Below are 27,554 nucleotides of genomic sequence, written 5' to 3' on the forward strand. Positions count from 1 at the left end.
GTGGTCATTGAGATTTCATAATTCTTGTTGCATGCACAGGGGGATTAGCTCAAATGGTAGAGCCCTCCCTTAGCATGTGAGAGGTAGCGGGATCGATGCCTGCATCCTCCAACTATTTAGTTTGGTTCAATCAGCACACATTGTTGTTGTAGCTCTGGATACTAACCCAACAATACAACTATTTCCACCACTGGGCTTACTCCTATCACTACTTCAACCTTTACTGAACTACCATGAAAAATACTTTTAGACAGCTGAAGCAAGCATACTTGTTAAAAAGTATCCTTTCTTATGGACGAGGGATTTGGCAGTGCGGTCATTGAGATTTCATACTTCGTGTTGGAGGCACAGGGGGATTAGCTCAAATGGCAGAGCGCTCGCTTAGCATGTGAGAGGTAGCGGGATCGATGCCTGCATCCTCCAACTATTTAGTTTGGTTCAATCAGCACACGTTGTTGTAGCTCTGGATACCAACCCAACAATACAACTATTTCCACCACTGGGCTTACTCCTATCACTACTTCAACCTTTACTGAACTACCATGAAAAATACTTTTAGACAGCTGAAGCAAGCATACTTGTTAAAAAGTATCCTTTCTTATGGACGAGGGATTTGGCAGTGCGGTCATTGAGATTTCATACTTCTTGTTGGAGGAACAGGGGGATTAGCTCAAATGGTAGAGCGCTTGCTTTGCATGCGAGAGGTAGCGGGATCGATGCCCGCATCCTCCAACTATTTAGTTTAGTTCAATCAGCACACATTGTTGTTGTAGCTCTGGATACTAACCCAACAATACAACTATTTCCACCACTGGGCTTACTCCTATCACTACTTCAACCTTTACTGAACTACCATGAAAAATACTTTTAGACAGCTGAAGCAAGCATACTTGTTAAAAAGTATCCTTTCTTATGGACGAGGGATTTGGCAGTGCGGTCATTGAGATTTCATACTTCTTGTTGGAGGCACAGGGGGATTAGCTCAAATGGTAGAGCGCTCGCTTTGCATGCGAGAGGTAGCGGGATCGATGCCCGCATCCTCCAACTATTTAGTTTAGTTCAATCACCACACATTGTTGTTGTAGCTCTGGATACTAACCCAACAATACAACTATTTCCACCACTGGGCTTACTCCTATCACTACTTCAACCTTTACTGAACTACCATGAAAAATACTTTTAGACAGCTGAAGCAAGCATACTTGTTAAAAAGTATCCTTTCTTATGGACGAGGGATTTGGCAGTGCGGTCATTGAGATTTCATACTTCTTGTTGGAGGCACAGGGGGATTAGCTCAAATGGTAGAGCGCTCGCTTAGCAAGCGAGAGGTAGCGGGATCGATGCCCGCATCCTCCAACTATTTAGTTTGGTTCAATCAGCACACATTGTTGTTGTAGCTCTGGATACTAACACAACAATACAACTATTTCCACCACTGGGCTTACTCCTATCACTACTTCAACCTTTACTGAACTACCATGAAAAATACTTTTAGACAGCTGAAGCAAGCATACTTGTTAAAAAGTATCCTTTCTTATGGACGAGGGATTTGGCAGTGCGGTCATTGAGATTTCATACTTCTTGTTGGAGGCACAGGGGGATTAGCTCAAATGGTAGGGCGCTTGCTTTGCATGCGAGAGGTAGCGGGATCGATGCCCGCATCCTCCAACTATTTAGTTTAGTTCAATCAGCACACATTGTTGTTGTAGCTCTGGATACTAACCCAACAATACAACTATTTCCACCACTGGGCTTACTCCTATCACTACTTCAACCTTTACTGAACTACCATGAAAAATACTTTTAGACAGCTGAAGCAAGCATACTTGTTAAAAAGTATCCTTTCTTATGGACGAGGGATTTGGCAGTCGGGTCATTGAGATTTCATACTTCTTGTTGGAAGCACAGGGGGATTAGCTCAAATGGTAGAGCGCTCGCTTTGCATGCGAGAGGTAGCGGGATCGATGCCCGCATCCTCCAACTATTTAGTTTAGTTCAATCAGCACACATTGTTGTTGTAGCTCTGGATACTAACCCAACAATACAACTATTTCCACCACTGGGCTTACTCCTATCACTACTTCCACCTTTACTGAACTACCATGAAAAATACTTTTAGACAGCTGAAGCAAGCATACTTTTTAAAAAGTATCCTTACTTATGGACGAGGGATTTGGCAGTGTGGTCATTGAGATTTCATAATTCTTGTTGCATGCACAGGGGGATTAGCTCAAATGGTAGAGCCCTCCCTTAGCATGTGAGAGGTAGCGGGATCGATGCCTGCATCCTCCAACTATTTAGTTTGGTTCAATCAGCACACATTGTTGTTGTAGCTCTGGATACCAACCCAACAATACAACTATTTCCACCACTGGGCTTACTCCTATCACTACTTCAACCTTTACTGAACTACCATGAAAAATACTTTTAGACAGCTGAAGCAAGCATACTTGTTAAAAAGTATCCTTTCTTATGGACGAGGGATTTGGCAGTGCGGTCATTGAGATTTCATACTTCTTGTTGGAGGCACAGGGGGATTAGCTCAAATGGTAGAGCGCTTGCTTTGCATGCGAGAGGTAGCGGGATCGATGCCCGCATCCTCCAACTATTTAGTTTAGTTCAATCAGCACACATTGTTGTTGTAGCTCTGGATACTAACCCAACAATACAACTATTTCCACCACTGGGCTTACTCCTATCACTACTTCAACCTTTACTGAACTACCATGAAAAATACTTTTAGACAGCTGAAGCAAGCATACTTGTTAAAAAGTATCCTTTCTTATGGACGAGGGATTTGGCAGTGCGGTCATTGAGATTTCATACTTCTTCTTGGAGGCACAGGGGGATTAGCTCAAATGGTAGAGCGCTTGCTTAGCATGCGAGAGGTAGCTGGATCGATGCCCGCATCCTCCAACTATTTAGTTTGGTTCAATCAGCACACATTGTTGTTGTAGCTCTGGACTGATTTAACTAATCGAAGGATTAGTAAACAAATTGAATCAAGCGTGCTTGTCTGGCTCTAAAATGTGAATGTGTGTTGCTGGGGCAACCTGAGGACTGCAGTTGGGAAACACCAGTGGAAGGTAGAGTGTGGTGGCGAGTTGAAATATTGATTCAAAATAGACCAAACAGTAGACGACGCTATCGTGGCTGTTCATAATATATTAGGCTAAGTACTGTTTTATACTCTGCACTTTCAATTGTTGTGAGTTCATGACGTATTTCCCATGTAGTGTTTTAATAGGATAATTTAGGGACAGTTCAAAAATTACTGGGTGAGTGGGGCCTTGTAGCTCTCAAACTCTAGGGGTGTTTTTCCAAACATACTACCATGCTCCACACTCATGCTCCGATTGTATTCTCCACTCCGTTCTCTTGAGTACGTTTTTGTGTGGACGCGAGTGAGGAGAATGCATTAAGCAATACATTTAAGAAGCACTCGCACTCCCCCTACTGTATTACCTCACGCTTCACAGCCCCATTCACTGAACCTCCTTCCAGCCAGGACAATGGCAACAATAGACGAATCAAGATATACACAAAGCAAACGTTTGACGTCACAATTATCAGCTAGATATGTGAATCGTAACAATTTAGCTAGCCAGATAGCTAAACAGGACAAAAATGACCAAAAAAGAATAATATGTAAGATAGATGTCAATTCTTCATGGTTACATTAGCTAGCTAACAATGCTTTGTTGCTATCTGGCTAGTTAACAGTACTAGTAGCTAGCCAGTCAGCCCTATTGACTAATTATGGGCTTGCGATCTAAGGTACTTAGGCAGGTAACGTTAAACATGCCGAACAATACCAAATTACTCATGAATCATTAAGAGGGATCCCCATTTAAGTGATTTATTAAAAGGTAAAACAAAAAGAGCAGGAGTCATACATATATTTCTATCTCTATATTTATACATATTGAAAATAATTGGTATGTAGCACAGTTCTCTAGCACCTACAAGTGCAAGCTAAGTATCTGAAGTGAACTGCCTCAACTCCTCTCTAACTACAGACTCCATCACTCTCCATCTTATTATTATCGTCTGAAGCTTTGGAAGCCATCGGCCAAGTATGTACCAGATCACCTTGAGTTTATTTGAGTTTTTAAAGCTACTTTGAGATTCTGTGTGTAATGAAAAGTGCTATATAGAATAAATCATAATTATTATTATTTATCCTACAGGGGAGGAGGAGCCCTTGTCATAATGGCTTTGCGATATGATGGACAGCCTTCTGTTTGCTACTAAACAGGTCCTAATATCTTAGTCTGTGTGCCAGTTCATTCTCTCTTTTGACTTTGTTGTGGCAAGCAGAAACACACTGGAATTTAGGAAATCCCACCAAACCACCGAATTATTACTTCAATTAAAGGGACAAATTATGTGGTCGCTTGGGGTAATGCAAAAATCCCCTTTGGTTATCACATGTAGGCACATGTGTAGTTTATGAGACAGATCTTTGATTTAGTAGCTGTTCATTTGTTAGTAAATGTTGGGAGCTGTGACTCTTATTTATTCTACTGGAAGGCTGTCCTCTCCTCTGCTTACAGTAGAAAGGCCTTGGAGCGATCCACTGAGACGCAGTGAGCATAAGCACGACAAAAGACAGGAAAACAGTGACCATGTTTCGGGCGACTAACATGCATTTCCCCACGATCAACTGATCCTAATGTTATTCCACAGACAGCCAGCAGGGGGAACTCCAGACTCGCAGGTTTTTCTGCTATCATACACCCAAAACTCACTAACCCAACAATACAACTATTTCCACCACTGGGCTTACTGCAGTCACTACTTCCACCTTTACTGAACTACCATGAAAAATACTTTTAGACAGCTGAAGCAAGCATACTTTTTAAAAAGTATCCTTACTTATGGACGAGGGATTTGGCAGTGTGGTCATTGAGATTTCATAATTCTTGTTGCATGCACAGGGGGATTAGCTCAAATGGTAGAGCGCTCGCTTAGCATGTGAGAGGTAGCGGGATCGATGCCCGCATCCTCCAACTATTTAGTTTGGTTCAATCAGCACACATTGTTGTTGTAGCTCTGGATACTAACCCAACAATACAACTATTTCCACCACTGGGCTTACTCCTATCACTACTTCAACCTTTACTGAACTACCATGAAAAATACTTTTAGACAGCTGAAGCAAGCATACTTGTTAAAAAGTATCCTTTCTTATGGACGAGGGATTTGGCAGTGTGGTCATTGAGATTTCATAATTCTTGTTGCATGCACAGGGGGATTAGCTCAAATGGTAGAGCGCTCGCTTAGCATGTGAGAGGTAGTGGGATCGATGCCTGCATCCTCCAACTATTTAGTTTGGTTCAATCAGCACACATTGTTGTTGTAGCTCTGGATACCAACCCAACAATACAACTATTTCCACCACTGGGCTTACTCCTATCACTACTTCAACCTTTACTGAACTACCATGAAAAATACTTTTAGACAGCTGAAGCAAGCATACTTGTTAAAAAGTATCCTTTCTTATGGACGAGGGATTTGGCAGTGCGGTCATTGAGATTTCATACTTCTTGTTGGAGGCACAGGGGGATTAGCTCAAATGGTAGAGCGCTCGCTTTGCATGCGAGAGGTAGCGGGATCGATGCCCGCATCCTCCAACTATTTAGTTTAGTTCAATCAGCACACATTGTTGTTGTAGCTCTGGATACTAACCCAACAATACAACTATTTCCACCACTGGGCTTACTCCTATCACTACTTCCACCTTTACTGAACTACCATGAAAAATACTTTTAGACAGCTGAAGCAAGCATACTTTTTAAAAAGTATCCTTACTTATGGACGAGGGATTTGGCAGTGTGGTCATTGAGATTTCATAATTCTTGTTGCATGCACAGGGGGATTAGCTCAAATGGTAGAGCGCTCGCTTAGCATGTGAGAGGTAGCGGGATCGATGCCTGCATCCTCCAACTATTTAGTTTGGTTCAATCAGCACACATTGTTGTTGTAGCTCTGGATACCAACCCAACAATACAACTATTTCCACCACTGGGCTTACTCCTATCACTACTTCAACCTTTACTGAACTACCATGAAAAATACTTTTAGACAGCTGAAGCAAGCATACTTGTTAAAAAGTATCCTTTCTTATGGACGAGGGATTTGGCAGTGCGGTCATTGAGATTTCATACTCCTTGTTGGAGGCACAGGGGGATTAGCTCAAATGGTAGAGCGCTCGCTTTGCATGCGAGAGGTAGCGGGATCGATGCCCGCATCCTCCAACTATTTAGTTTGGTTCAATCAGCACACATTGTTGTTGTAGCTCTGGATACTAACCCAACAATACAACTATTTCCACCACTGGGCTTACTCCTATCACTACTTCAACCTTTACTGAACTACCATGAAAAATACTTTTAGACAGCTGAAGCAAGCATACTTGTTAAAAAGTATCCTTTCTTATGGACGAGGGATTTGGCAGTGCGGTCATTGAGATTTCATACTTCTTCTTGGAGGCACAGGGGGATTAGCTCAAATGGTAGAGCGCTTGCTTAGCATGCGAGAGGTAGCTGGATCGATGCCCGCATCCTCCAACTATTTAGTTTGGTTCAATCAGCACACATTGTTGTTGTAGCTCTGGACTGATTTAACTAATCGAAGGATTAGTAAACAAATTGAATCAAGCGTGCTTGTCTGGCTCTAAAATGTGAATGTGTGTTGCTGGGGCAACCTGAGGACTGCAGTTGGGAAACACCAGTGGAAGGTAGAGTGTGGTGGCGAGTTGAAATATTGATTCAAAATAGACCAAACAGTAGACGACGCTATCGTGGCTGTTCATAATATATTAGGCTAAGTACTGTTTTATACTCTGCACTTTCAATTGTTGTGAGTTCATGACGTATTTCCCATGTAGTGTTTTAATAGGATAATTTAGGGACAGTTCAAAAATTACTGGGTGAGTGGGGGCTTGTAGCTCTCAAACTCTAGGGGTGTTTTTCCAAACATACTACCATGCTCCACACTCATGCTCCGATTGTATTCTCCACTCCGTTCTCTTGAGTACGTTTTTGTGTGGACGCGAGTGAGGAGAATGCATTAAGCAATACATTTAAGAAGCACTCGCACTCCCCCTACTGTATTACCTCACGCTTCACAGCCCCATTCACTGAACCTCCTTCCAGCCAGGACAATGGCAACAATAGACGAATCAAGATATACACAAAGCAAACGTTTGACGTCACAATTATCAGCTAGATATGTGAATCGTAACAATTTAGCTAGCCAGATAGCTAAACAGGACAAAAATGACCTAAAACGAATAATATGTAAGATAGATGTCAATTCTTCATGGTTACATTAGCTAGCTAACAATGCTTTGTTGCTATCTGGCTAGTTAACAGTACTAGTAGCTAGCCAGTCAGCCATATTGACTAATTATGGGCTTGCGATCTAAGGTACTTAGGCAGGTAACGTTAAACATGCCGAACAATACCAAATTACTCATGAACCATTAAGAGGGATCCCCATTTAAGTGATTTATTAAAAGGTAAAACAAAAAGAGCAGGAGTCATACATATATTTCTATCTCTATATTTATACATATTGAAAATAATTGGTATGTAGCACAGTTCTCTAGCACATACAAGTGCAAGCTAAGTGTCTGAAGTGAACTGCCTCAACTCCTCTCTAACTACAGACTCCATCACTCTCCATCTTATTATTATCATCTGAAGCTTTGGAAGCCATCGGCCAAGTATGTACCAGATCACCTTGAGTTTATTTGAGTTTTTAAAGCTACTTTGAGATTCTGTGTGTAATGAAAAGTGCTATATAGAATAAATCATAATTATTATTATTTATCCTACAGGGGAGGAGCCCTTGTCATAATGGCTTTGCGATATGATGGACAGCCTTCTGTTTGCTACTAAACAGGTCCTAATATCTTAGTCTGTGTGCCAGTTCATTCTCTCTTTTGACTTTGTTGTGGCAAGCAGAAACACACTGGAATTTAGGAAATCCCACCAAACCACCGAATTATTACTTCAATTAAAGGGACAAATTATGTGGTCGCTTGGGGTAATGCAAAAATCCCCTTTGGTTATCACATGTAGGCACATGTGTAGTTTATGAGACAGATATTTGATTTAGTAGCTGTTCATTTGTTAGTAAATGTTGGGAGCTGTGACTCTTATTTATTCTACTGGAAGGCTGTCCTCTCCTCTGCTTACAGTAGAAAGGCCTTGGAGCGATCCACTGAGACGTAGTGAGCATAAGCACGACAAAAGACAGGAAAACAGTGACCATGTTTCGGGCGACTAACATGCATTTCCCCACGATCAACTGATCCTAATGTTATTCCACAGACAGCCAGCAGGGGGAACTCCAGACTCGCAGGTTTTTCTGCTATCATACACCCAAAACTCACTAACCCAACAATACAACTATTTCCACCACTGGGCTTACTCCTATCACTACTTCAACCTTTACTGAACTACCATGAAAAATACTTTTAGACAGCTGAAGCAAGCATACTTGTTAAAAAGTATCCTTTCTTATGGACGAGGGATTTGGCAGTGCGGTCATTGAGATTTCATACTTCTTGTTGGAGGCACAGGGGGATTAGCTCAAATGGTAGAGCGCTCGCTTAGCATGCGAGAGGTAGCGGGATCGATGCCCGCATCCTCCAACTATTTAGTTTGGTTCAATCAGCACACATTGTTGTTGTAGCTCTGGATACTAACCCAACAATACAACTATTTCCACCACTCGGCTTACTCCTATCACTACTTCAACCTTTACTGAACTACCATGAAAAATACTTTTAGACAGCTGAAGCAAGCATACTTGTTAAAAAGTATCCTTTCTTATGGACGAGGGATTTGGCAGTGCGGTCATTGAGATTTCATACTTCGTGTTGGAGGCACAGGGGGATTAGCTCAAATGGCAGAGCGCTCGCTTAGCATGCGAGAGGTAGCGGGATCGATGCCCGCATCCTCCAACTATTTAGTTTGGTTCAATCAGCACACATTGTTGTTGTAGCTCTGGATACTAACCCAACAATGCAACTATTTCCACCACTGGGCTTACTCCTATCACTACTTCAACCTTTACTGAACTACCATGAAAAATACTTTTAGACAGCTGAAGCAAGCATACTTGTTAAAAAGTATCCTTTCTTATGGACGAGGGATTTGGCAGTGCAGTCATTGAGATTTCATACTTCTTGTTGGAGGCACAGGGTGATTAGCTCAAATGGTAGAGCGCTCGCTTAGCATGTGAGAGGTAGCGGGATCGATACCCGCATCCTCCAAATATTTAGTTTGGTTCAATCAGCACACATTGTTGTTGTAGCTCTGGACTGATTTAACTCATCGAAGGATTAGTAAACAAATTGAATCAAGCGTGCTTGTCTGGCTCTAAAATGTGAATGTGTGTTGCTGGGGCATCCTGAGGACTGCAGTTGGGAAACACCAGTGGAAGGTAGAGTATGGTGGCGAGTTGAAATATTGATTCAAAATAGAGCAAACAGTAGACGACGCTATCGTGGCTGTTCATAATATATTAGGCTAAGTACTGTTTTATACTCTGCACTTTCAATTGTTGTGAGTTCATGACGTATTTCCCATGTAGTGTTTTAATAGGATAATTTAGGGACAGTTCAAAAATTACTGGGTGAGTGGGGGCTTGTAGCTCTCAAACTCTAGGGGTGTTTTTCCAAACATACTACCATGCTCCACACTCATGCTCCGATTGTATTCTCCACTCCGTTCTCTTGAGTACGTTTTTGTGTGGACGCGAGTGAGGAGAATGCATAAAGCAATACATTTAAGAAGCACTCGCACTCCCCCTACTGTATTACCTCACGCTTCACAGCCCCATTCACTGAACCTCCTTCCAGCCAGGACAATGGCAACAATAGACGAATCAAGATATACACAAAGCAAACGTTTGACGTCACAATTATCAGCTAGATATGTGAATCGTAACAATTTAGCTAGCCAGATAGCTAAACAGGACAAAAATGACCTAAAACGAATAATATGTAAGATAGATGTCAATTCTTCATGGTTACATTAGCTAGCTAACAATGCTTTGTTGCTATCTGGCTAGTTAACAGTACTAGTAGCTAGCCAGTCAGCCATATTGACTAATTATGGGCTTGCGATCTAAGGTACTTAGGCAGGTAACGTTAAACATGCCGAACAATACCAAATTACTCATGAACCATTAAGAGGGATCCCCATTTAAGTGATTTATTAAAAGGTAAAACAAAAAGAGCAGGAGTCATACATATATTTCTATCTCTATATTTATACATATTGAAAATAATTGGTATGTAGCACAGTTCTCTAGCACATACAAGTGCAAGCTAAGTGTCTGAAGTGAACTGCCTCAACTCCTCTCTAACTACAGACTCCATCACTCTCCATCTTATTATTATCATCTGAAGCTTTGGAAGCCATCGGCCAAGTATGTACCAGATCACCTTGAGTTTATTTGAGTTTTTAAAGCTACTTTGAGATTCTGTGTGTAATGAAAAGTGCTATATAGAATAAATCATAATTATTATTATTTATCCTACAGGGGAGGAGCCCTTGTCATAATGGCTTTGCGATATGATGGACAGCCTTCTGTTTGCTACTAAACAGGTCCTAATATCTTAGTCTGTGTGCCAGTTCATTCTCTCTTTTGACTTTGTTGTGGCAAGCAGAAACACACTGGAATTTAGGAAATCCCACCAAACCACCGAATTATTACTTCAATTAAAGGGACAAATTATGTGGTCGCTTGGGGTAATGCAAAAATCCCCTTTGGTTATCACATGTAGGCACATGTGTAGTTTATGAGACAGATATTTGATTTAGTAGCTGTTCATTTGTTAGTAAATGTTGGGAGCTGTGACTCTTATTTATTCTACTGGAAGGCTGTCCTCTCCTCTGCTTACAGTAGAAAGGCCTTGGAGCGATCCACTGAGACGTAGTGAGCATAAGCACGACAAAAGACAGGAAAACAGTGACCATGTTTCGGGCGACTAACATGCATTTCCCCACGATCAACTGATCCTAATGTTATTCCACAGACAGCCAGCAGGGGGAACTCCAGACTCGCAGGTTTTTCTGCTATCATACACCCAAAACTCACTAACCCAACAATACAACTATTTCCACCACTGGGCTTACTCCTATCACTACTTCAACCTTTACTGAACTACCATGAAAAATACTTTTAGACAGCTGAAGCAAGCATACTTGTTAAAAAGTATCCTTTCTTATGGACGAGGGATTTGGCAGTGCGGTCATTGAGATTTCATACTTCTTGTTGGAGGCACAGGGGGATTAGCTCAAATGGTAGAGCGCTCGCTTAGCATGCGAGAGGTAGCGGGATCGATGCCCGCATCCTCCAACTATTTAGTTTGGTTCAATCAGCACACATTGTTGTTGTAGCTCTGGATACTGACCCAACAATACAACTATTTCCACCACTCGGCTTACTCCTATCACTACTTCAACCTTTACTGAACTACCATGAAAAATACTTTTAGACAGCTGAAGCAAGCATACTTGTTAAAAAGTATCCTTTCTTATGGACGAGGGATTTGGCAGTGCGGTCATTGAGATTTCATACTTCGTGTTGGAGGCACAGGGGGATTAGCTCAAATGGCAGAGCGCTCGCTTAGCATGCGAGAGGTAGCGGGATCGATGCCCGCATCCTCCAACTATTTAGTTTGGTTCAATCAGCACACATTGTTGTTGTAGCTCTGGATACTAACCCAACAATGCAACTATTTCCACCACTGGGCTTACTCCTATCACTACTTCAACCTTTACTGAACTACCATGAAAAATACTTTTAGACAGCTGAAGCAAGCATACTTGTTAAAAAGTATCCTTTCTTATGGACGAGGGATTTGGCAGTGCAGTCATTGAGATTTCATACTTCTTGTTGGAGGCACAGGGTGATTAGCTCAAATGGTAGAGCGCTCGCTTAGCATGTGAGAGGTAGCGGGATCGATACCCGCATCCTCCAAATATTTAGTTTGGTTCAATCAGCACACATTGTTGTTGTAGCTCTGGACTGATTTAACTCATCGAAGGATTAGTAAACAAATTGAATCAAGCGTGCTTGTCTGGCTCTAAAATGTGAATGTGTGTTGCTGGGGCATCCTGAGGACTGCAGTTGGGAAACACCAGTGGAAGGTAGAGTATGGTGGCGAGTTGAAATATTGATTCAAAATAGAGCAAACAGTAGACGACGCTATCGTGGCTGTTCATAATATATTAGGCTAAGTACTGTTTTATACTCTGCACTTTCAATTGTTGTGAGTTCATGACGTATTTCCCATGTAGTGTTTTAATAGGATAATTTAGGGACAGTTCAAAAATTACTGGGTGAGTGGGGGCTTGTAGCTCTCAAACTCTAGGGGTGTTTTTCCAAACATACTACCATGCTCCACACTCATGCTCCGATTGTATTCTCCACTCCGTTCTCTTGAGTACGTTTTTGTGTGGACGCGAGTGAGGAGAATGCATAAAGCAATACATTTAAGAAGCACTCGCACTCCCCCTACTGTATTACCTCACGCTTCACAGCCCCATTCACTGAACCTCCTTCCAGCCAGGACAATGGCAACAATAGACGAATCAAGATATACACAAAGCAAACGTTTGACGTCACAATTATCAGCTAGATATGTGAATCGTAACAATTTAGCTAGCCAGATAGCTAAACAGGACAAAAATGACCTAAAACGAATAATATGTAAGATAGATGTCAATTCTTCATGGTTACATTAGCTAGCTAACAATGCTTTGTTGCTATCTGGCTAGTTAACAGTACTAGTAGCTAGCCAGTCAGCCCTATTGACTAATTATGGGCTTGCGATCTAAGGTACTTAGGCAGGTAACGTTAAACATGCCGAACAATACCAAATTACTCATGAACCATTAAGAGGGATCCCCATTTAAGTGATTTATTAAAAGGTAAAACAAAAAGAGCAGGAGTCATACATATATTTCTATCTCTATATTTATACATATTGAAAATAATTGGTATGTAGCACAGTTCTCTAGCACATACAAGTGCAAGCTAAGTATCTGAAGTGAACTGCCTCAACTCCTCTCTAACTACAGACTCCATCACTCTCCATCTTATTATTATCATCTGAAGCTTTGGAAGCCATCGGCCAAGTATGTACCAGATCACCTTGAGTTTATTTGAGTTTTTAAAGCTACTTTGAGATTCTGTGTGTAATGAAAAGTGCTATATAGAATAAATCATAATTATTATTATTTATCCTACAGGGGAGGAGGAGCCCTTGTCATAATGGCTTTGCGATATGATGGACAGCCTTCTGTTTGCTACTAAACAGGTCCTAATATCTTAGTCTGTGTGCCAGTTCATTCTCTCTTTTGACTTTGTTGTGGCAAGCAGAAACACACTGGAATTTAGGAAATCCCACCAAACCACCGAATTATTACTTCAATTAAAGGGACAAATTATGTGGTCGCTTGGGGTAATGCAAAAATCCCCTTTGGTTATCACATGTAGGCACATGTGTAGTTTATGAGACAGATCTTTGATTTAGTAGCTGTTCATTTGTTAGTAAATGTTGGGAGCTGTGACTCTTATTTATTCTACTGGAAGGCTGTCCTCTCCTCTGCTTACAGTAGAAAGGCCTTGGAGCGATCCACTGAGACGCAGTGAGCATAAGCACGACAAAAGACAGGAAAACAGTGACCATGTTTCGGGCGACTAACATGCATTTCCCCACGATCAACTGATCCTAATGTTATTCCACAGACAGCCAGCAGGGGGAACTCCAGACTCGCAGGTTTTTCTGCTATCATACACCCAAAACTCACTAACCCAACAATACAACTATTTCCACCACTGGGCTTACTGCAGTCACTACTTCCACCTTTACTGAACTGCCATGAAAAATACTTTTAGACAGCTGAAGCAAGCATACTTTTTAAAAAGTATCCTTACTTATGGACGAGGGATTTGGCAGTGTGGTCATTGAGATTTCATACTTCTTGTTGGATGCAACAGGGGGATTATCTCAAATGGTAGAGCGCTCGCTTAGCATGCGAGAGGTAGCGGGATCGATACCCGCATCCTCCAACTATTTAGTTTGGTTCAATCAGCACACATTGTTGTTGTAGCTCTGGATACTAACCCAACAATACAACTATTTCCACCACTGGGCTTACTCCTATCACTACCACTACTTCAACCTTTACTGAACTACCATGAAAAATACTTTTAGACAGCTGAAGCAAGCATACTTGTTAAAAAGTATCCTTTCTTATGGACGAGGAATTTGGCAGTGCGGTCATTGAGATTTCATACTTCTTGTTGGAGGCACAGGGGGATTGGCTCAAATGGTAGAGCGCTCCCTTAGCATGCGAGAGGTAGCGGGATCGATGCCCGCATCCTCCAACTATTTAGTTTGGTTCAATCAGCACACATTGTTGTTGTAGCTCTGGATACTAACCCAACAATACAACTATTTCCACCACTGGGCTTACTCCTATCACTACTTCAACCTTTACTGAACTACCATGAAAAATACTTTTAGACAGCTGAAGCAAGCATACTTGTTAAAAAGTATCCTTTCTTATGGACGAGGGATTTGGCAGTGCGGTCATTGAGATTTCATACTTCTTGTTGGATGCACAGGGGGATTAGCTCAAATGGTAGAGCGCTCGCTTAGCATGCGAGAGGTAGCGGGATCGATGCCCGCATCCTCCAACTATTTAGTTTGGTTCAATCAGCACACATTGTTGTTGTAGCTCTGGATACTAACCCAACAATACAACTATTTCCACCACTGGGCTTACTCCTATCACTACCACTACTTCAACCTTTACTGAACTACCATGAAAAATACTTTTAGACAGCTGAAGCAAGCATACTTGTTAAAAAGTATCCTTTCTTATGGACGAGGAATTTGGCAGTGCGGTCATTGAGATTTCATACTTCTTGTTGGAGGCACAGGGGGATTGGCTCAAATGGTAGAGCGCTCCCTTAGCATGCGAGAGGTAGCGGGATCGATGCCCGCATCCTCCAACTATTTAGTTTGGTTCAATCAGCACACATTGTTGTTGTAGCTCTGGATACTAACCCAACAATACAACTATTTCCACCACTGGGCTTACTCCTATCACTACTTCAACCTTTACTGAACTACCATGAAAAATACTTTTAGACAGCTGAAGCAAGCATACTTGTTAAAAAGTATCCTTTCTTATGGACGAGGGATTTGGCAGTGCGGTCATTGAGATTTCATTCTTCTTGTTGGAGGCACAGGGGGATTAGCTCAAATGGTAGAGCGCTCGCTTAGCATGCGAGAGGTAGCGGGATCGATGCACCCATCCTCCAACTATTTAGTTTGGTTCAATCAGCACACATTGTTGTTGTAGCTCTGGATACTAACCCAACAATACAACTATTTCCACCACTGGGCTTACTCCTATCACTACTTCAACCTTTACTGAACTACCATGAAAAATACTTTTAGACAGCTGAAGCAAGCATACTTGTTAAAAAGTATCCTTTCTTATGGACGAGGGATTTGGCAGTGCAGTCATTGAGATTTCATACTTCTTGTTGGAGGCACAGGGGGATTAGCTCAAATGGTAGAGCGCTCGCTTAGCATGTGAGAGGTAGCGGGATTGATGCCCGCATCCTCCAAATATTTAGTTTGGTTCAATCAGCACACATTGTTGTTGTAGCTCTGGACTGATTTAACTCATCGAAGGATTAGTAAACAAATTGAATCAAGCGTGCTTGTCTGGCTCTAAAATGTGAATGTGTGTTGCTGGGGCATCCTGAGGACTGCAGTTGGGAAACACCAGTGGAAGGTAGAGTATGGTGGCGAGTTGAAATATTGATTCAAAATAGACCAAACAGTAGACGACGCTATCGTGGCTGTTCATAATATATTAGGCTAAGTACTGTTTTATACTCTGCACTTTCAATTGTTGTGAGTTCATGACGTATTTCCCATGTAGTGTTTTAATAGGATAATTTAGGGACAGTTCAAAAATTACTGGGTGAGTGGGGGCTTGTAGCTCTCAAACTCTAGGGGTGTTTTTCCAAACATACTACCATGCTCCACACTCATGCTCCGATTGTATTCTCCACTCCGTTCTCTTGAGTACGTTTTTGTGTGGACGCGAGTGAGGAGAATGCATAAAGCAATACATTTAAGAAGCACTCGCACTCCCCCTACTGTATTACCTCACGCTTCACAGCCCCATTCACTGAACCTCCTTCCAGCCAGGACAATGGCAACAATAGACGAATCAAGATATACACAAAGCAAACGTTTGACGTCACAATTATCAGCTAGATATGTGAATCGTAACAATTTAGCTAGCCAGATAGCTAAACAGGACAAAAATGACCTAAAACGAATAATATGTAAGATAGATGTCAATTCTTCATGGTTACATTAGCTAGCTAACAATGCTTTGTTGCTATCTGGCTAGTTAACAGTACTAGTAGCTAGCCAGTCAGCCCTATTGACTAATTATGGGCTTGCGATCTAAGGTACTTAGGCAGGTAACGTTAAACATGCCGAACAATACCAAATTACTCATGAACCATTAAGAGGGATCCCCATTTAAGTGATTTATTAAAAGGTAAAACAAAAAGAGCAGGAGTCATACATATATTTCTATCTCTATATTTATACATATTGAAAATAATTGGTATGTAGCACAGTTCTCTAGCACATACAAGTGCAAGCTAAGTATCTGAAGTGAACTGCCTCAACTCCTCTCTAACTACAGACTCCATCACTCTCCATCTTATTATTATCATCTGAAGCTTTGGAAGCCATCGGCCAAGTATGTACCAGATCACCTTGAGTTTATTTGAGTTTTTAAAAGCTACTTTGAGATTCTGTGTGTAATGAAAAGTGCTATATAGAATAAATCATAATTATTATTATTTATCCTACAGGGGAGGAGGAGCCCTTGTCATAATGGCTTTGCGATATGATGGACAGCCTTCTGTTTGCTACTAAACAGGTCCTAATATCTTAGTCTGTGTGCCAGTTCATTCTCTCTTTTGACTTTGTTGTGGCAAGCAGAAACACACTGGAATTTAGGAAATCCCACCAAACCACCGAATTATTACTTCAATTAAAGGGACAAATTATGTGGTCGCTTGGGGTAATGCAAAAATCCCCTTTGGTTATCACATGTAGGCACATGTGTAGTTTATGAGACAGATCTTTGATTTAGTAGCTGTTCATTTGTTAGTAAATGTTGGGAGCTGTGACTCTTATTTATTCTACTGGAAGGCTGTCCTCTCCTCTGCTTACAGTAGAAAGGCCTTGGAGCGATCCACTGAGACGCAGTGAGCATAAGCACGACAAAAGACAGGAAAACAGTGACCATGTTTCGGGCGACTAACATGCATTTCCCCACGATCAACTGATCCTAATGTTATTCCACAGACAGCCAGCAGGGGGAACTCCAGACTCGCAGGTTTTTCTGCTATCATACACCCAAAACTCACTAACCCAACAATACAACTATTTCCACCACTGGGCTTACTGCAGTCACTACTTCCACCTTTACTGAACTACCATGAAGAATACTTTTAGACAGCTGAAGCAAGCATACTTTTTAAAAAGTATCCTTACTTATGGACGAGGGATTTGGCAGTGTGGTCATTGAGATTTCATACTTCTTGTTGGATGCACAGGGGGATTAGCTCAAATGGTAGAGCGCTCGCTTAGCATGCGAGAGGTAGCGGGATTGATGCCCGCATCCTCCAACTACTTAGTTTGGTTCAATCAGCACACATTGTTGTTGTAGCTCTGGATACTAACCCAACAATACAACTATTTCCACCACTGGGCTTACTCCTATAACTACTTCAACCTTTACTGAACTACCATGAAAAATACTTTTAGACAGCTGAAGCAAGCATACTTGTTAAAAAGTATCCTTTCTTATGGACGAGGGATTTGGCAGTGCGGTCATTGAGATTTCATACTTCTTGTTGGAGGCACAGGGGGATTAGCTCAAATGGTAGAGCGCTCGCTTAGCATGTGAGAGGTAGCGGGATCGATGCCCGCATCCTCCAACTATTTAGTTTGGTTCAATCAGCACACATTGTTGTTGTAGCTCTGGACTGATTTAACTAATCGAAGGATTAGTAAACAAATTGAATCAAGCGTGCTTGTCTGGCTCTAAAATGTGAATGTGTGTTGCTGGGGCAACCTGAGGACTGCAGTTGGGAAACACCAGTGGGAAATACGTAGAGTGTGGTGGCGAGTTGAAATATTGATTCAAAATAGACCAAACAGTAGACGACGCTATCGTGGCTGTTCATAATATATTAGGCTAAGTACTGTTTTATACTCTGCACTTTCAATTGTTGTGAGTTCATGACGTATTTCCCATGTAGTGTTTTAATAGGATAATTTAGGGACAGTTCAAAAATTACTGGGTGAGTGGGGGCTTGTAGCTCTCAAACTCTAGGGGTGTTTTTCCAAACATACTACCATGCTCCACACTCATGCTCCGATTGTATTCTCCACTCCGTTCTCTTGAGTACGTTTTTGTGTGGACGCGAGTGAGGAGAATGCATTAAGCAATACATTTAAGAAGCACTCGCACTCCCCCTACTGTATTACCTCACGCTTCACAGCCCCATTCACTGAACCTCCTTCCAGCCAGGACAATGGCAACAATAGACGAATCAAGATATACACAAAGCAAACGTTTGACGTCACAATTATCAGCTAGATATGTGAATCGTAACAATTTAGCTAGCCAGATAGCTAAACAGGACAAAAATGACCTAAAACGAATAATATGTAAGATAGATGTCAATTCTTCATGGTTACATTAGCTAGCTAACAATGCTTTGTTGCTATCTGGCTAGTTAACAGTACTAGTAGCTAGCCAGTCAGCCCTATTGACTAATTATGGGCTTGCGATCTAAGGTACTTAGGCAGGTAACGTTAAACATGCCGAACAATACCAAATTACTCATGAACCATTAAGAGGGATCCCCATTTAAGTGATTTATTAAAAGGTAAAACAAAAAGAGCAGGAGTCATACATATATTTCTATCTCTATATTTATACATATTGAAAATAATTGGTATGTAGCACAGTTCTCTAGCACATACAAGTGCAAGCTAAGTATCTGAAGTGAACTGCCTCAACTCCTCTCTAACTACAGACTCCATCACTCTCCATCTTATTATTATCATCTGAAGCTTTGGAAGCCATCGGCCAAGTATGTACCAGATCACCTTGAGTTTATTTGAGTTTTTAAAGCTACTTTGAGATTCTGTGTGTAATGAAAAGTGCTATATAGAATAAATCATAATTATTATTATTTATCCTACAGGGGAGGAGGAGCCCTTGTCATAATGGCTTTGCGATATGATGGACAGCCTTCTGTTTGCTACTAAACAGGTCCTAATATCTTAGTCTGTGTGCCAGTTCATTCTCTCTTTTGACTTTGTTGTGGCAAGCAGAAACACACTTGAATTTAGGAAATCCCACCAAACCACCGAATTATTACTTCAATTAAAGGGACAAATTATGTGGTCGCTTGGGGTAATGCAAAAATCCCCTTTGGTTATCACATGTAGGCACATGTGTAGTTTATGAGACAGATCTTTGATTTAGTAGCTGTTCATTTGTTAGTAAATGTTGGGAGCTGTGACTCTTATTTATTCTACTGGAAGGCTGTCCTCTCCTCTGCTTACAGTAGAAAGGCCTTGGAGCGATCCACTGAGACGCAGTGAGCATAAGCACGACAAAAGACAGGAAAACAGTGACCATGTTTCGGGCGACTAACATGCATTTCCCCACGATCAACTGATCCTAATGTTATTCCACAGACAGCCAGCAGGGGGAACTCCAGACTCGCAGGTTTTTCTGCTATCATACACCCAAAACTCACTAACCCAACAATACAACTATTTCCACCACTGGGCTTACTGCAGTCACTACTTCCACCTTTACTGAACTACCATGAAGAATACTTTTAGACAGTTGAAGCAAGCATACTTTTTAAAAAGTATCCTTACTTATGGACGAGGGATTTGAATCAAGCGTGCTTGTCTGGCTCTAAAATGTGAATGTGTGTTGCTGGGGCAACCTGAGGACTGCAGTTGGGAAACACCAGTGGGAAATACGTAGAGTGTGGTGGCGAGTTGAAATATTGATTCAAAATAGACCAAACAGTAGACGACGCTATCGTGGCTGTTCATAATATATTAGGCTAAGTACTGTTTTATACTCTGCACTTTCAATTGTTGTGAGTTCATGACGTATTTCCCATGTAGTGTTTTAATAGGATAATTTAGGGACAGTTCAAAAATTACTGGGTGAGTGGGGGATTGTAGCTCTCAAACTCTAGGGGTGTTTTTCCAAACATACTACCATGCTCCACACTCATGCTCCGATTGTATTCTCCACTCCGTTCTCTTGAGTACGTTTTTGTGTGGACGCGAGTGAGGAGAATGCATTAAGCAATACATTTAAGAAGCACTCGCACTCCCCCTACTGTATTACCTCACGCTTCACAGCCCCATTCACTGAACCTCCTTCCAGCCAGGACAATGGCAACAATAGACGAATCAAGATATACACAAAGCAAACGTTTGACGTCACAATTATCAGCTAGATATGTGAATCGTAACAATTTAGCTAGCCAGATAGCTAAACAGGACAAAAATGACCTAAAACGAATAATATGTAAGATAGATGTCAATTCTTCATGGTTACATTAGCTAGCTAACAATGCTTTGTTGCTATCTGGCTAGTTAACAGTACTAGTAGCTAGCCAGTCAGCCCTATTGACTAATTATGGGCTTGCGATCTAAGGTACTTAGGCAGGTAACGTTAAACATGCCGAACAATACCAAATTACTCATGAACCATTAAGAGGGATCCCCATTTAAGTGATTTATTAAAAGGTAAAACAAAAAGAGCAGGAGTCATACATATATTTCTATCTCTATATTTATACATATTGAAAATAATTGGTATGTAGCACAGTTCTCTAGCACATACAAGTGCAAGCTAAGTATCTGAAGTGAACTGCCTCAACTCCTCTCTAACTACAGACTCCATCACTCTCCATCTTATTATTATCATCTGAAGCTTTGGAAGCCATCGGCCAAGTATGTACCAGATCACCTTGAGTTTATTTGAGTTTTTAAAGCTACTTTGAGATTCTGTGTGTAATGAAAAGTGCTATATAGAATAAATCATAATTATTATTATTTATCCTACAGGGGAGGAGGAGCCCTTGTCATAATGGCTTTGCGATATGATGGACAGCCTTCTGTTTGCTACTAAACAGGTCCTAATATCTTAGTCTGTGTGCCAGTTCATTCTCTCTTTTGACTTTGTTGTGGCAAGCAGAAACACACTGGAATTTAGGAAATCCCACCAAACCACCGAATTATTACTTCAATTAAAGGGACAAATTATGTGGTCGCTTGGGGTAATGCAAAAATCCCCTTTGGTTATCACATGTAGGCACATGTGTAGTTTATGAGACAGATCTTTGATTTAGTAGCTGTTCATTTGTTAGTAAATGTTGGGAGCTGTGACTCTTATTTATTCTACTGGAAGGCTGTCCTCTCCTCTGCTTACAGTAGAAAGGCCTTGGAGCGATCCACTGAGACGCAGTGAGCATAAGCACGACAAAAGACAGGAAAACAGTGACCATGTTTCGGGCGACTAACATGCATTTCCCCACGATCAACTGATCCTAATGTTATTCCACAGACAGCCAGCAGGGGGAACTCCAGACTCGCAGGTTTTTCTGCTATCATACACCCAAAACTCACTAACCCAACAATACAACTATTTCCACCACTGGGCTTACTGCAGTCACTACTTCCACCTTTACTGAACTACCATGAAGAATACTTTTAGACAGCTGAAGCAAGCATACTTTTTAAAAAGTATCCTTACTTATGGACGAGGGATTTGGCAGTGTGGTCATTGAGATTTCATACTTCTTGTTGGATGCACAGGGGGATTAGCTCAAATGGTAGAGCGCTCGCTTAGCATGCGAGAGGTAGCGGGATCGATGCCCGCATCCTCCAACTACTTAGTTTGGTTCAATCAGCACACATTGTTGTTGTAGCTCTGGATACTAACCCAACAATACAACTATTTCCACCACTGGGCTTACTCCTATAACTACTTCAACCTTTACTGAACTACCACGAAAAATACTTTTAGACAGCTGAAGCAAGCATACTTGTTAAAAAGTATCCTTTCTTATGGACGAGGAATTTGGCAGTGCGGTCATTGAGATTTCATACTTCTTGTTGCAGACACAGGGGGATTGGCTCAAATGGTAGAGCGCTTGCTTAGCATGCGAGAGGTAGCGGGATCGATGCCCGCATCCTCCAACTATTTAGTTTGGTTCAATCAGCACACATTGTTGTTGTAGATCTGGATAACAATACAACTATTTCCACCACTGGGCTTACTCCTATCACTACTTCAACCTTTACTGAACTACCATGAAAAATACTTTTAGACAGCTGAAGCAAGCATACTTGTTAAAAAGTATCCTTTCTTATGGACGAGGGATTTGGCAGTGCGGTCATTGAGATTTCATACTTCTTGTTGGAGGCACAGGGGGATTAGCTCAAATGGTAGAGCGCTCGCTTAGCATGCGAGAGGTAGCGGGATCGATGCCCGCATCCTCCAACTATTTAGTTTGGTTCAATCAGCACACATTGTTGTTGTAGCTCTGGACTGATTTAACTAATCGAAGGATTAGTAAACAAATTGAATCAAGCGTGCTTGTCTGGCTCTAAAATGTGAATGTGTGTTGCTGGGGCAACCTGAGGACTGCAGTTGGGAAACACCAGTGGGAAATACGTAGAGTGTGGTGGCGAGTTGAAATATTGATTCAAAATAGACCAAACAGTAGACGACCATATCGTGGCTGTTCATAATATATTAGGCTAAGTACTGTTTTATACTCTGCACTTTCAATTGTTGTGAGTTCATGACGTATTTCCCATGTAGTGTTTTAATAGGATAATTTAGGGACAGTTCAAAAATTACTGGGTGAGTGGGGGCTTGTAGCTCTCAAACTCTAGGGGTGTTTTTCCAAACATACTACCATGCTCCACACTCATGCTCCGATTGTATTCTCCACTCCGTTCTCTTGAGTACGTTTTTGTGTGGACGCGAGTGAGGAGAATGCATAAAGCAATACATTTAAGAAGCACTCGCACTCCCCCTACTGTATTACCTCACGCTTCACAGCCCCATTCACTGAACCTCCTTCCAGCCAGGACAATGGCAACAGTAGACGAATCAAGATATACACAAAGCAAACGTTTGACGTCACAATTATCAGCTAGATATGTGAATCGTAACAATTTAGCTAGCCAGATAGCTAAACAGGACAAAAATGACCTAAAACGAATAATATGTAAGATAGATGTCAATTCTTCATGGTTACATTAGCTAGCTAACAATGCTTTGTTGCTATCTGGCTAGTTAACAGTACTAGTAGCTAGCCAGTCAGCCCTATTGACTAATTATGGGCTTGCGATCTAAGGTACTTAGGCAGGTAACGTTAAACATGCCGAACAATACCAAATTACTCATGAACCATTAAGAGGGATCCCCATTTAAGTGATTTATTAAAAGGTAAAACAAAAAGAGCAGGAGTCATACATATATTTCTATCTCTATATTTATACATATTGAAAATAATTGGTATGTAGCACAGTTCTCTAGCACATACAAGTGCAAGCTAAGTATCTGAAGTGAACTGCCTCAACTCCTCTCTAACTACAGACTCCATCACTCTCCATCTTATTATTATCATCTGAAGCTTTGGAAGCCATCGGCCAAGTATGTACCAGATCACCTTGAGTTTATTTGAGTTTTTAAAGCTACTTTGAGATTCTGTGTGTAATGAAAAGTGCTATATAGAATAAATCATAATTATTATTATTTATCCTACAGGGGAGGAGCCCTTGTCATAATGGCTTTGCGATATGATGGACAGCCTTCTGTTTGCTACTAAACAGGTCCTAATATCTTAGTCTGTGTGCCAGTTCATTCTCTCTTTTGACTTTGTTGTGGCAAGCAGAAACACACTGGAATTTAGGAAATCCCACCAAACCACCGAATTATTACTTCAATTAAAGGGACAAATTATGTGGTCGCTTGGGGTAATGCAAAAATCCCCTTTGGTTATCACATGTAGGCACATGTGTAGTTTATGAGACAGATATTTGATTTAGTAGCTGTTCATTTGTTAGTAAATGTTGGGAGCTGTGACTCTTATTTATTCTACTGGAAGGCTGTCCTCTCCTCTGCTTACAGTAGAAAGGCCTTGGAGCGATCCACTGAGACGCAGTGAGCATAAGCACGACAAAAGACAGGAAAACAGTGACCATGTTTCGGGCGACTAACATGCATTTCCCCACGATCAACTGATCCTAATGTTATTCCACAGACAGCCAGCAGGGGGAACTCCAGACTCGCAGGTTTTTCTGCTATCATACACCCAAAACTCACTAACCCAACAATACAACTATTTCCACCACTGGGCTTACTGCAGTCACTACTTCCACCTTTACTGAACTACCATGAAGAATACTTTTAGACAGCTGAAGCAAGCATACTTTTTAAAAAGTATCCTTACTTATGGACGAGGGATTTGGCAGTGTGGTCATTGAGATTTCATACTTCTTGTTGGATGCACAGGGGGATTAGCTCAAATGGTAGAGCGCTCGCTTAGCATGCGAGAGGTAGCGGGATCGATGCCCGCATCCTCCAACTACTTAGTTTGGTTCAATCAGCACACATTGTTGTTGTAGCTCTGGATACTAACCCAACAATACAACTATTTCCACCACTGGGCTTACTCCTATAACTACTTCAACCTTTACTGAACTACCATGAAAAATACTTTTAGACAGCTGAAGCAAGCATACTTGTTAAAAAGTATCCTTTCTTATGGACGAGGAATTTGGCAGTGCGGTCATTGAGATTTCATACTTCTTGTTGGAGACACAGGGGGATTGGCTCAAATGGTAGAGCGCTCGCTTAGCATGCGAGAGGTAGCGGGATCGATGCCCGCATCCTCCAACTATTTAGTTTGGTTCAATCAGCACACATTGTTGTTCTAGATCTGGATAACAATACAACTATTTCCACCACTGGGCTTACTCCTATCACTACTTCAACCTTTACTGAACTACCATGAAAAATACTTTTAGACAGCTGAAGCAAGCATACTTGTTAAAAAGTATCCTTTCTTATGGACGAGGGATTTGGCAGTGCGGTCATTGAGATTTCATACTTCTTGTTGGAGGCACAGGGGGATTAGCTCAAATGGTAGAGCGCTCGCTTAGCATGTGAGAGGTAGCGGGATCGATGCCCGCATCCTCCAACTATTTAGTTTGGTTCAATCAGCACACATTGTTGTTGTAGCTCTGGACTGATTTAACTAATCGAAGGATTAGTAAACAAATTGAATCAAGCGTGCTTGTCTGGCTCTAAAATGTGAATGTGTGTTGCTGGGGCAACCTGAGGACTGCAGTTGGGAAACACCAGTGGGAAATACGTAGAGTGTGGTGGCGAGTTGAAATATTGATTCAAAATAGACCAAACAGTAGACGACGCTATCGTGGCTGTTCATAATATATTAGGCTAAGTACTGTTTTATACTCTGCACTTTCAATTGTTGTGAGTTCATGACGTATTTCCCATGTAGTGTTTTAATAGGATAATTTAGGGACAGTTCAAAAATTACTGGGTGAGTGGGGGCTTGTAGCTCTCAAACTCTAGGGGTGTTTTTCCAAACATACTACCATGCTCCACACTCATGCTCCGATTGTATTCTCCACTCCGTTCTCTTGAGTACGTTTTTGTGTGGACGCGAGTGAGGAGAATGCATTAAGCAATACATTTAAGAAGCACTCGCACTCCCCCTACTGTATTACCTCACGCTTCACAGCCCCATTCACTGAACCTCCTTCCAGCCAGGACAATGGCAACAATAGACGAATCAAGATATACACAAAGCAAACGTTTGACGTCACAATTATCAGCTAGATATGTGAATCGTAACAATTTAGCTAGCCAGATAGCTAAACAGGACAAAAATGACCTAAAACGAATAATATGTAAGATAGATGTCAATTCTTCATGGTTACATTAGCTAGCTAACAATGCTTTGTTGCTATCTGGCTAGTTAACAGTACTAGTAGCTAGCCAGTCAGCCCTATTGACTAATTATGGGCTTGCGATCTAAGGTACTTAGGCAGGTAACGTTAAACATGCCGAACAATACCAAATTACTCATGAACCATTAAGAGGGATCCCCATTTAAGTGATTTATTAAAAGGTAAAACAAAAAGAGCAGGAGTCATACATATATTTCTATCTCTATATTTATACATATTGAAAATAATTGGTATGTAGCACAGTTCTCTAGCACATACAAGTGCAAGCTAAGTATCTGAAGTGAACTGCCTCAACTCCTCTCTAACTACAGACTCCATCACTCTCCATCTTATTATTATCATCTGAAGCTTTGGAAGCCATCGGCCAAGTATGTACCAGATCACCTTGAGTTTATTTGAGTTTTTAAAGCTACTTTGAGATTCTGTGTGTAATGAAAAGTGCTATATAGAATAAATCATAATTATTATTATTTATCCTACAGGGGAGGAGGAGCCCTTGTCATAATGGCTTTGCGATATGATGGACAGCCTTCTGTTTGCTACTAAACAGGTCCTAATATCTTAGTCTGTGTGCCAGTTCATTCTCTCTTTTGACTTTGTTGTGGCAAGCAGAAACACACTGGAATTTAGGAAATCCCACCAAACCACCGAATTATTACTTCAATTAAAGGGACAAATTATGTGGTCGCTTGGGGTAATGCAAAAATCCCCTTTGGTTATCACATGTAGGCACATGTGTAGTTTATGAGACAGATCTTTGATTTAGTAGCTGTTCATTTGTTAGTAAATGTTGGGAGCTGTGACTCTTATTTATTCTACTGGAAGGCTGTCCTCTCCTCTGCTTACAGTAGAAAGGCCTTGGAGCGATCCACTGAGACGCAGTGAGCATAAGCACGACAAAAGACAGGAAAACAGTGACCATGTTTCGGGCGACTAACATGCATTTCCCCACGATCAACTGATCCTAATGTTATTCCACAGACAGCCAGCAGGGGGAACTCCAGACTCGCAGGTTTTTCTGCTATCATACACCCAAAACTCACTAACCCAACAATACAACTATTTCCACCACTGGGCTTACTGCAGTCACTACTTCCACCTTTACTGAACTACCATGAAGAATACTTTTAGACAGCTGAAGCAAGCATACTTTTTAAAAAGTATCCTTACTTATGGACGAGGGATTTGGCAGTGTGGTCATTGAGATTTCATACTTCTTGTTGGATGCACAGGGGGATTAGCTCAAATGGTAGAGCGCTCGCTTAGCATGCGAGAGGTAGCGGGATCGATGCCCGCATCCTCCAACTACTTAGTTTGGTTCAATCAGCACACATTGTTGTTGTAG

At 41.4% G+C, this 27,554-nt stretch overlaps 9 non-coding genes across 9 annotated transcripts; all 9 read left to right on the forward strand.

Moving 5' to 3' along the window:
- Window positions 1-1,283: 1,283 nt before the first annotated feature.
- On the forward strand, window positions 1,284-1,356 carry trnaa-agc (transfer RNA alanine (anticodon AGC)). The gene has a single exon. It is a non-coding gene; the product is annotated as a tRNA-Ala (tRNA).
- Window positions 1,357-8,592: 7,236 nt separating this feature from the next.
- On the forward strand, window positions 8,593-8,665 carry trnaa-agc (transfer RNA alanine (anticodon AGC)). Its single transcript has one exon. It is a non-coding gene; the product is annotated as a tRNA-Ala (tRNA).
- Window positions 8,666-11,309: 2,644 nt separating this feature from the next.
- On the forward strand, window positions 11,310-11,382 carry trnaa-agc (transfer RNA alanine (anticodon AGC)). The gene has a single exon. It is a non-coding gene; the product is annotated as a tRNA-Ala (tRNA).
- A 3,278-nt stretch (window positions 11,383-14,660) lies between these two features.
- On the forward strand, window positions 14,661-14,733 carry trnaa-agc (transfer RNA alanine (anticodon AGC)). Its single transcript has one exon. It is a non-coding gene; the product is annotated as a tRNA-Ala (tRNA).
- A 7,278-nt stretch (window positions 14,734-22,011) lies between these two features.
- trnaa-agc (transfer RNA alanine (anticodon AGC)) lies at window positions 22,012-22,084 on the forward strand. The gene has a single exon. It is a non-coding gene; the product is annotated as a tRNA-Ala (tRNA).
- Window positions 22,085-22,627: 543 nt separating this feature from the next.
- On the forward strand, window positions 22,628-22,700 carry trnaa-agc (transfer RNA alanine (anticodon AGC)). The gene has a single exon. It is a non-coding gene; the product is annotated as a tRNA-Ala (tRNA).
- A 2,024-nt stretch (window positions 22,701-24,724) lies between these two features.
- trnaa-agc (transfer RNA alanine (anticodon AGC)) lies at window positions 24,725-24,797 on the forward strand. Its single transcript has one exon. It is a non-coding gene; the product is annotated as a tRNA-Ala (tRNA).
- Window positions 24,798-25,036: 239 nt separating this feature from the next.
- trnaa-agc (transfer RNA alanine (anticodon AGC)) lies at window positions 25,037-25,109 on the forward strand. The gene has a single exon. It is a non-coding gene; the product is annotated as a tRNA-Ala (tRNA).
- Window positions 25,110-27,440: 2,331 nt separating this feature from the next.
- trnaa-agc (transfer RNA alanine (anticodon AGC)) lies at window positions 27,441-27,513 on the forward strand. Its single transcript has one exon. It is a non-coding gene; the product is annotated as a tRNA-Ala (tRNA).
- The last annotated feature ends 41 nt before the right edge of the window (window positions 27,514-27,554 follow it).

The sequence above is a fragment of the Oncorhynchus mykiss genome, chromosome 25, assembly GCF_057628025.1.
Source record: "Oncorhynchus mykiss isolate SJ-2025 chromosome 25, ASM5762802v1, whole genome shotgun sequence".
In the NCBI taxonomy this organism is placed as follows: domain Eukaryota; kingdom Metazoa; phylum Chordata; class Actinopteri; order Salmoniformes; family Salmonidae; genus Oncorhynchus; species Oncorhynchus mykiss.